Source organism: Varanus komodoensis, unplaced genomic scaffold (genome assembly GCF_004798865.1).
Source record: "Varanus komodoensis strain SLA01 unplaced genomic scaffold, ASM479886v1 scaffold1, whole genome shotgun sequence".
Taxonomy (NCBI): Eukaryota; Metazoa; Chordata; class Lepidosauria; order Squamata; family Varanidae; genus Varanus; species Varanus komodoensis.
In genome coordinates, this window is record NW_025335268.1 from 62379109 (window position 1) to 62390371 (window position 11263).

An 11263-nucleotide genomic window follows, 5' to 3' on the forward strand; every position below is an offset into this window, starting at 1 on the left:
TTCGTTTTAACACTTTTATAATGCATTTCGAGAAATGGCATAGACCTATTGTTAATCAATCAGTGAAAATGAGGAACTCAGCAAAATAGAAATTAATTGAATTACCCATCCCTACTTCCAGTTGAGAGTAATTTTCAGGCCAGAACTTAGTCCAGAGTCTGGAATCCCTGAGACTGAGGCAGCCATCCTCAACGCTTCCTTTTCCCAGGCTTTCAGGCCCTGGGATGTGTGGTTGGGCAAAGCAAGGAAGAGAACAGCAGCCCTACAGAACCACAAACATGCTAACAAGGGATCAGAGCACACACAAGTAGCTGGACTGGCTTGCCAGTGGGGGCTTCTGAGTTCAGCCCTGCCTCCCCTTCTGCAGCTGTGATGTCACATCTGTTTCTCTTTGCTCCTTTAGCTCTCAGGACTGGAGCTGCCTCAGATCCTTTGTCTGGTTGATTTTGTTATGTGACTTAAACATCAGTGACTCTCTATATTTTAGCAAGTTTTTATTGCTCTTTTGAGTCTTGAATCCATAATTCAATTACAGGAAAGCAGGAAGAAGCTGTGTTGCTCCCCCAGCCATTCCAGAAATGCATACATGGTTAGATTTGTGGTACTCTTACCTTTCAAGTCAGTCACTTCAGGTCAGATCAGCATATCACCAGAAGAGTTTGAGAATTCCTGTAACACTGGTGCTGTATTGCACACACCTCTTACATAAAAACCATCCATTAGCAGGATACCTTCTGCTACCTTTCACATAATCTATAGCTAATAAATGTTAAGGTCAGAAAAAGGGCCATTGCAATTGCTTTCCTACCTTGGCATTGTACATGAGTTTCTAACTGTTGTCAAAAACACAAAAGCACCACAAAGGAGACACTCTTGCACAAAAGAAATATATCGTGCAGTTGAGGGGATAGCTGTAGACTGCAGCAGAAGAAAATAGAAGGCTTTCTAAGGATCTCTGCGATATGCAATATTTACATGGCATATGCCTAGTTTCCCATCATACATCCTTCTACACACGGAAAAATCAAACTGACATATCATCACAATAGAGCACCATCTGTTGCAGAAAACTGGGAGGCCTTTTGAAAATAACACATAATTTCACTTTTCTTAACCACTCATGTTTATAGTCTGCTAAGCTTATTTTCCTCTCTTTTTTTTTCAAAATGTCTAAAATTCTGTAATTTGTCCACCCGTTAAAGGGCAAACATGAATATGGAATGAAAGTACACTACTACGCAGCATCAGCTCAGCTGAATTTTCAGGTGCTACAGGATGAACTACAGCAGTTGTATGGAAGCAGATTTTATTTTATTTTATTTCAATCCTGCCTTTTTTCCTTCCAAGGAACTCAGGGCAGCTTCTATAACTCTCTTCCTCCTGCTCTCAAACTTACGTCTCACAACAACAGCCCTGTGAGGTAGGTTCAGTGGAGAGTCTGTGGCTGGCCCAAAGTCCCCCAGGTGGCCCTGTGGTTCTGTGGAGACTAGAACCCAGATTGGCTGAGCCCCAGACCTGTGCTCTTAGCAACTACACCACACTGGATTGACTTTGGCCAGTAAAGTAGTTGATTAAGGCTGGTAAGTTATAGAAGTACGGTGAATGCAGAGAAGATCCAGGTAGGAGCCATTGGTAATAACGTTGTCCAAGAGGTAGAAGAGTTCTACCTGTGGATTAGAATCTATGAGACCTGGACATGAGCTGCTGCTACTCTGTGTCTTTCCCCTTCATTTCTGGTGAGAAGCAGCCATAGCCAAGTACCTACAGAGGTGTGCCCACTGTTGAGAAATTCTTGTGAACAAAAAGTTTCATATGCACGTCGAAAATATTATTCATTCCCTCAACCATTTGCTGGCTTTGGTTAAGTGCCTCCCTTATTAAACAGTTTTCAGATTATTGCCCTAAATTAGGCCCCTAAAGCTGTACCAGCTTTCTTGTTATTGACTCTAAAAGGGAGAAATTTTACAGATATTCTCTACCAATATTGGATAATCATTTGAGTATTCAAACTATAGGTGGGATCCAGCCTTAGTCATTCATAGAGTGGGAATGAATTAGGTTTAAGAGGGGAATTTGTCCCACTGATTCAATAGATATACTTTAAGCATGACTAAGACTGGATCTAAGTCATGCTGTTCGATACCATTCATGTTAGTATATGATATATACACTCCTTTTTAAAGTTTCCTTCTTACACTGCAATAGTGATTGCAAGAAATACAGGGGCCAATGAATGAGAGCTAAGAGTGCTAGTAATACACAATGCAGTGATTCATTGAACCAATGTCCAATTGTCATGTTTTCTTGTTTCAGATTTAATAAATGAGGTAGAATTCAGGTTAATTACTATTATATGCCCATACTTAGCAACAAATACTGCAAGGTCAAAAGTGGCAGATTTTAGGGTACCCTTAAGGAGCAGCAAATTGCCAATTGTCTAATTTACTAGTATATTTTCCCACCATACTGGAAAATACTGCTTTAATTTCTTGCCTTAGTCACTAAAATTTTCTGCAAGGAAGGCCTTTAGAACAAAAATATGTTTTTTAAGGCTAGAATAATAAATGTGCATAATCAGCCTTTTCCAAAGAAATGATCTATGAAAGATTGAATGAATTACACTGAGCAATAGGTAGAACTAGCATTCTCTGCAAGGAATATATGACTGTTTTCCCTAGAAAATGGAGTACTATTGCTCGTTTCAAAATACATATACTTCCATAAATCCACTAATGCTGTTCATTTTCTGTGTCACCCCAATGCCAAGAATTTCCTTTTTGCGATGCCTTGCAAAACCACAAATACGTATACAAAATCTGACATGCTATAGGAAACCATTTCTTATTGGATTGACTTTGAACATATCTGAAAGCATCTTGTTGCTCCTAGAATCCATCTGATATGGTCCAGTGAACTCAAACACAGTTGAACCTGACCTTGATATGTGCTTCTTTACCTTCAGGTGATAACACAGAAACTGCTCTAACTCAGCTTTGACATTATCCTTATTTTTTAAGATACAGAAATAAGAATTTAAAATAATCTTTGACCATTACTATTGCCTGTCCTGAAACAGATGGCAGCTGGATTGTTTCCCATCCATATCTTCTGCCCCAGATGATGTTTTGACCTGAAGCTTTTTGGCAAATCTTTGATATATATTTCATTGTCACACTGTGCTAAAAATTATGCATGCCAGTTTCAGCTTGATCCCACCCATGTTTGCTCAGAAATCAGTCTCTTTGCTGTCAGTGAAACTAACTCCAAGGAAATGCCGTTATATTTTTTCACCTATAGGGTCAGAATAGACATCTACACCTTGCAGCCCCATCTTTTTTTAAACTCTAGAGTAGATCCAAGATGATCTGATCTTAAAGATACCTATCCCTGCAAGAGCCACATCTGGATCAGACCCCTGTGCCTAATCTAGGATAGAAATAAAAAATGCAGAGCTGCTAAGCAATCATTTAATGGGATGTTGCAGAAGCAGTAAATATTGACAGTGTTAAGGCATTTGGCTTCATGATTGGATAGTGTTTGGGGGCTTGCTCTAATCTATTTCAGTAAGATTTATTAAAATAAACATGTAATCTTATATACACTTACGTGGAAATAAGACCCATTTAATTCAGTGAGGATTATTTATGTGCAGACATGCACAGGATTCTGTGTAAGACTGCAACCCTATGCACGTTCAACTGAAAGAAAGCTCCTTTGAACTAGATTTGATTGACATCTAAGTAGACATTGTTATATGTTGTGTTAGGTTAAAAGTCTTGGGATTTTATTTTTCCAGATATGCATTTGCAGAAGACTCCTCTCAAAGTGAAAGTGAATGCATTTTCTTTCCCATATTAGGAAATTGCATCATTACAAACAGATCTTTTGAAAAATAGAACTGCCATCTTTCACATATGAAAGCTCATAATTCCTTTTAGCTTATTTTATAAGACAAAAGTATGACACAAAACTGCCCTGAACAAGCAGCAGCAGCAGCAGCTTCCCTGCCTCTGAGCGTCCCAACTTTGTCCAGCTGAGCTCCAGGACTGGCTATTTGCCCAAAGGCAATATTTAATCTTCTTTTAATGGGTTGCCATTAAAAAAGCTAGCACACTTATTGGGCGATTTTTCCCAATGAAATCCATGAGATCTGCTTCAGTTTTCACATGCTTAGATCTCTTTCACACATGATTACTTTTCCCTACAAAAATCTTACTTCCAGGTAAGAAACAGGGTCCACTACCCATGTGCTTTGCTATGAAGGAAGAGCACAGAGTGGCCTTTTCAGCCATCTTAACTGCTTGCAGAGCTTTTTGACCATGTATCAGTGCAGGGGCGCAGAACTTCTGGCCCAGGTTTCCCAGAAGATCGCTCTGCCTTTGCTGCCCCAACCACCAATCATTGATTTCCCAGCTTTTGTGCAGTTCCACTCCCCATACAAAGCCCAGTCCAAAAGACCGAAATGTGGGTAGCAGTAACAACGCTAAACTAAAATATGCTGGCATTTTGTGCCTCACCCGTTTGGGCTTTGGCCTTCCCCACTATTAGTAAGACACCTCCAAGAACTTCTCCAAAATGGAATTCAGTTCTCAGACTGAGAGAGGCTCAGCATCCCTGTGTCGGTGCAGTGGCTTGAAGCTGGTACCTTCTGCATGGGAAAGGGGAAGGGGAAGGGGAAGGCTTCCCTCTGCCATGGAACTACCTTTTCCTTAACTTGTTCAAGCAATTAGAGCTATCCCTTCTCTAAGCTCTGTTTGTAACTGGGGTCCCCTGGAGTGGGCATCTCTCCAGGTATCTGGAATTATGACTCCTGGCAGCTCCATCCAGTATGACAAATGGCCATCCAGATGTGGAACTAGAGATTATATGCCATGCTAGTCTAATTTAAATCCCTTTTGTTTCAATGGGCCTATTCTGAGAAGGACAATCACCAGGTGCAAACCCAACAGAGAATGTCTTTTCACATCAACAGAGTTTCCTAAATGCAAATGATGTCAAGAGTGGAGAATGTTGGAGGATTAATAATTGTCCAAACGGCGGGAGGATGGGACGGGGGAAGAGGAATCAGGCCCAGAGCCAGCTTAACAATTCGAGGGAGGAAGGAGAGCAAAAACGTAGTACGGACACTTCCTCTGGTTCGCAGGTCTTTTGGAAACAAAACTGTAAGCTGCTTTTTAATTACTAGTTTGCAGAAGAACAGTTGGGAAGGGCAACCCTCCTCGGCCCTCGCGGGAATCGCGCTCTGTCCTCCACTGCATGACTCAGAGAAAATCCTTCCGCTGAAGCGGCGCCGCGTACGGGGAGGCAAGAGGGCTTAGCAGGATCAGCCGCTGCTCGCAGAGGGGCGCCTCGGCCCTGCCGCCGCCGCCGCCGCCTGCCTGGATGCAGGTGCCTCCTCCCGCCCGCCCGCCCGCCCGCCCTCCTTGCAGCGCGGACGACTGAGACTCAGCCCCGCAGGCCAGAGACATCGCGGGCACGGCCGCGGGGCAGGCGCCGCGGAATCGCCCCCTCGGTCGCCAGGCGCGGCGGCCGGCAGCCTCCGAGGGGGCGCAGCGAAGGCGCCGGGGGGGGGGGGCGTGCGCTCCCGCGGCGCGGCTGCTCTGCCCTTGCGCGTCTCCCCCGGGGCGTAGCGCCCTCGCCGTCCGAGGCCTGGCCTGGATCCGGGCCTCGGCTCCTGGGCAGAGGTCGTCGGAGGCAAAGATGCGCCGGCCAGCAAAAGCCTGGCCCCCGGAGGATCAAAAAGCCCGAGCAAAGCCCTTGTTCACGGGGAATTTCTTGGGTCGCGGAGCTGCTTGGGTGAACTGACTGCCCGGTGCTTAGAGCCGTAAGCCCCCGCGTGTTACTTAGAAGCCAGTTCGCCTGGGCTCAGCGCGGCTTGCTCCCAGGGAAGAATACGTGCAGTTGCAGGCTTAGGGGCTGACAAGTCCAAGACACTTTTCCTGGGCGGGCGGGCGGGCAGCCAGCCTTCCTTCCTTCTATTTTTTCTGAATTCAGTGGGGATTCTTTTCAAGGAAATGTGCAAGCGGACCTTCCCTGCCCTGGTCCTTTACATCTATGTTTGATTAGTTTCCCCTCATCCCCAGCCCTTCAGCCATTCTCCAACCTGGTGCCCTCATGAACTGTTGGACTACAGCTCCTATCATCTCCAGCCAACACCTGGGGAAGGTGGGCTGTGTAATACAACATATCCAGAGAGTGCCAGGTTGGGCAAGGCTGTGGAGGGTACCATTCACCTTGAACTCAAAAGTGCAAAATGCCTGTCATCTCCTAAGCCGGCTAAAAGAATGCACTTTCCTGGCATGGACACAGATGCTTAATACACAGCACTGGGTGTGCTATACAAATGATTTCCTCCTATAACTATTATGCTCGTTAACAACAGTGACCGTGTTGTGAATGAGCTAATATGACAATGGGCAACATCAGCATATACAGGTGATACTGAATGTCCAATCTCTCCGATCTCACTAGAGTCAAAGGGTGCAAAGAGGCATTCATTCAGACTAAGTCCTGTTCATTTCAGCTCTAAATAGGATTTAGGCTTGATTTTACCCAAACAAACAATGTCTACACATGCGCACTGGGGAACAAATCCCATTGATTTTGCTGTACCTTTGGTGTACCTTAACCAGATGTACTTCGTGTGCCAAACAAGCTGGCTCCTTGGATACAAGTGTTGCAGTCTAATTAGTATGTAGGGATTCTCTAAACCGAAAACAAGCCATAGCCTTAATCTAGATTTCTAAATCTGTATTATATTACCTCTCTATCACAGTGTACAGAAAGGGACAAGAAAAGATGTAGGGTTTCAAATCTATAGAAGTAAACTACAATGAATTCCATGGAAGTCACTGTCATACTTACATAGAAGCAAGGAAAATGGAAGAAATCAGTTTTAAAAGCAAAGGTGCATGCTAGCCATTCACATTAAAAAAAAAAAATCATTGCAGATTCATCCTCCCAACACCATGCATTTCAGATACGAGGACCATATCACAGAACTGGAGACAGAAATCAAATGTACATCTTACCCAATGTAAGTTTTGCAGCCATATTATTGGATATTGGAGGGGGAGATTCAGTTCCAAGGGGTAGGGAGACCCCTTTGAGCCTCCCAGGTGAATTTACTTGCAATTCTCTACTCACCTGCAATACGCCTCAGTGACTTTGCAGAGACTTGATAGACATGTAGAAGACTGAATCTCCTGAAAGATGCAAAATCTGATTCACAGCATTTTCAAAATCCAAGACACAAGAAGGTTGAGGACTTACCTGGCACATCAATATGTGATCTTAACTGAAAGTGGTACATAGACATACCCAGCACCAGAAAATCAATGTACAGCTTCAATGCACAATATACGGATCAGATATGTTATGTCTATTTGGCTTTGTTTTATTCTAAGAAAAAACAGAACTAGGGCATGGTTGTAAAGAATCATTCAGGACCATGAGCAAGGTATAAGCAACTGGGGGGAACATTTTACACTAACTTTGGCTTGTGGTTACTCACTGGTGGACATGCAGGTATTAGAAACACACAACCACTAGCATGTAAACAACAAATTTCAAATTGGGTTTCTTGATTCATTTCTTTAACAAAATTTGAAGTGGACAGACCACTTAGGCTCTTCTGAGGTCAGCAATCACATGGGATAATTGGTTCCAACTGATTTCAATGAGCCAGTGTCATAAATGGGAAATTTGTGAAGCTGTTTGGATGGAAGGAGGATACATCCCAGTGTCTGGCCATACTATCGTAGCTTAGTTGCTGCAGATATGGAGATCTCTATAGAAGAAGTGCAGGGTCCACTTCTTGTGGGCACTCACTTCCCAAGCCATCTGTGTGATGCCTTTGCCTCTAGGAAATCCCTTCTGAAGAGCAAAGTAAAAATTGCTAGGAGAATGGCAACATATGAGAAAAGCCTGGAATGCAGATCTGGTAATTGTGGGTATTAACTGATTCCCAGATGGATCCCCAATTCCTTATCACTTTTTTTTACTGAAGCAGAAGCCTTATGCATGCATGGATTTTAGTAGGAATTACTTCAAAATAAATTTAACACTGCAGTCGTATTACAAAGTTAAATTTCATGGAAGCTATTTTCCAAATAAAGGTGTTACTATGTGGGATCTCAAAAAAAAAAAAAAAAACCTCAATTTAAATTCATATTATGGCTTGACTGTTGGTAAACTGCATAGGCAATGAGATCTGTCTTCACACTCCTACTAGAAGTGGGTTTGAGAAGGTTCAAGCCTGTCCTAAAACCAGAAGACTCAGATTTAATTCCCTGAGGGTCACTGCAGTAAGAGCAATAGTCTTTTGCCGCTGTTGATCAATCCCATACCCTATTTAGCCTGGTAATAAGTCCCACTGAATTTTTGAGAAGACATATATAGGATTGCACTGTTCTTCTTGAAATCCTCTGGCATCGCCAACGTATTTCTGTTTAGCAAACAGATCCAAAATCCATTTGTGGAGAACTGCTAGGACTGAAGCTTATTTGGGTTGTGATGCAAGGGAGAGTAGCCTACTTTGCAAAGGGAGTTAATCTTGTCAGAGCGAGGTGTCCACTTTGCTCTTTAGGGTACATCCTTGGACCTGTGGCACTGACATTGGTCGGATGTACTTCCAACATATTCCTACCAAGTGTGCATAGATCCAGAAGATGACAGTGTCATCCTACAGAACACTAGTCCAACTTCTTTAAGCACCACATTATAGAAATTTATCTAGGATTTTTACCATTTAAACCATGATAATGACACATCTTTAGACAAAAAATAGTCCTGCAAAGCCCAGCATTCCCCAGCTAGACATGCCCCTTTAAAGTCTGCAGGACAGGGAAGTCTTAATCTGGGATCCTAAACGCAAGTGTTGGCACCAGGCAAGCCTCCCCTGGGAGAGCATGGCAGGGCACTGCCCAACTCTGTTGAACAAGTCCTATCTCTTGCTGCTTCCCTTTGAGCCTCAGAATGAGTTCAGTGGGGCTTTCTCCAAGGTAAGTCGGCAAAGTATTAGAACCCAAGTTAATAAACCATAATATTCTGTCAGAGAAGTAAGTGTCATTGAAATCAGTGGGAACAACTCAGAGGCAAAGTACTCTTGTTTGGGGAGCAGCATATAGGTAGATTCCTAGCTCTATGTTTGGGAATGGGCTCCTTGGAAGTGGGAGGCAAATGTCTAGATACATCCTGTTCAGCCTTGCTTCCCTGAGACCTCAAGCTGGACCCTGTAACAGTGATCTCCACCACAGAAGATGCACACTCTCTTTACTTGGCTGTGCAAATCCCACTGGACTCAGTGTGACTTAGTTCTAAGTAAACATCTTTAGACTTGGCTTTAGGGTCTGTCCAACCATATATGCAAGGTGAAGTGCTGGTCTCATAGTGTAAGAACATTTCACTGGAGATCAAGGCCAAGATCATCTACACTATTCCCAGTCACCATGTATCAGTGTAAAAGCTGAACAGTGAAGAAGATCTTATTAAAAGTTAATTCTGGTTGGTGCTTTCAGCCTTGCCTAGAGGACTACTCTCAGGAAGTTCTCATTGATTCACTTCATTCCATCCACATTTCAGTCCTAAACACATTTACATGTAAATGCAGCCCCATTTCAGATCAACCCATTTTACTGCCAAGGAAATGCAAAGTCTGCCTATTGCAGTCTCAAATCAAATACTTTGTCTAGAAAACCCAAAACAACTCAAAGTATTTTGATACGTATTGCTTTTAATGTTAAAAAAATAATACTTTAAACTTTCCTTGCCATAAAGCTTCAAATCTCTCATCCTCCAATTATTATTTTGCAGGGGAAATAGCCACTTCTGTCATTATCTCTCACCAGCAACTACAAGTTTTGTGGCCCCATCAATACATAATTATTTACTGCACAGTCCTATATATGTCTTCTTAGAATCCAGACTCCTTTTTATTAGATGTAGTTGGTGCAATGTGCTATAAACTACAACGAAGTTATACTACAAAGGCATTGTGTGTGTCTATTCAGAAATAACTCTCATTATGTTCAAGGGCTTGCTTCCTGTAAAGTGTTTAAAGATTTGCACCTAAATCTATAATTTCCAAAGTGGGTACTTTTTTCAAACGTGAGAGAATATGTGTACATCAAAATTAGGATATGCAAGAATATGCACATACCCTGGGCAAGGAAGGAAATGGTCGATTAATAACCATATAAGCCCTTGGAAGCAACAGGACATTGTCAGTCAGTGTCCCCAGTACTAGTAAAGAGGTAATTATTTTTAGCAGTACTCTTGTGCATCTAGGCTACATAAAACTCAGTGTAATTAGAGATTTCACCAGTAGCCCAATGTGCTCCAAAACAAGTAAATCCTTCTAGACTACCAGGATTTACAATCCAAGTCTAAAAACACTTATATCATTATGTTCAGTGAACTGCAATTTGAAATAACTAGTAAACTCTTCAAAACAGTTTTAATCAAATGACTCTGATTAATGATGCTTTTATCAAATGGGGCTTTTGTTGATGTTACCATTCCAAACAGTATTGGGGGGGGGGATGACTGAAAGTCCTTTTAAGTGAATTTAAAAAAAAAAAAAAACAGTAGTTTGTCAGTAACTTTATTTTAAAAAATGTAATGACAAACTGCAACCAAGACCAAAATACTTTATCCACTGTACAACATTTCATTATAAAACAAACATACATCACATATGTAATCTACAATATCTGAAAAAGTGTCATCTTGAAAATGAGAGCGTGCTTTTATGATTCATGCGTCAACATTTATTTTACAAGTGTTAATCAAATATTATTCTGTTATAAATAAGTTGAAATGGGGTATCTGTTCCGCTATCAGGATCATACATCCCCTCCATAGTGTGTGATCCTAAGCATGTTTACTCAGAAGTAAGCCCCACTGATTTCAATGAGATTGATCCAAATAACTGTACATAAGATTTCCACTTTACTAAAAAGCCAGTTGCTTAAATCCAATCCCAAAGTCAACCTGGTAGAATCCAACAGGACCCCTTCTAAGCAAACACAATAAAAAAACAGCCATAAAGGTGCAACCCTATTTAAGTTTAAACAGAAAAAAAGACTACAATTCCCAGCATGCCCCAAGCAGCTCTGCAGCCCTTCCTTTCTTTCTTAACTTAGATAGGATTATATCTTAAATGAATTTAAGATGGGGGAGGGAGAACTGAGGTTAATGATGCTTTTAATATTTGGACCCAATAAGAAGTGCAGATATTCCACTCAGATAACATTGGGCTCTA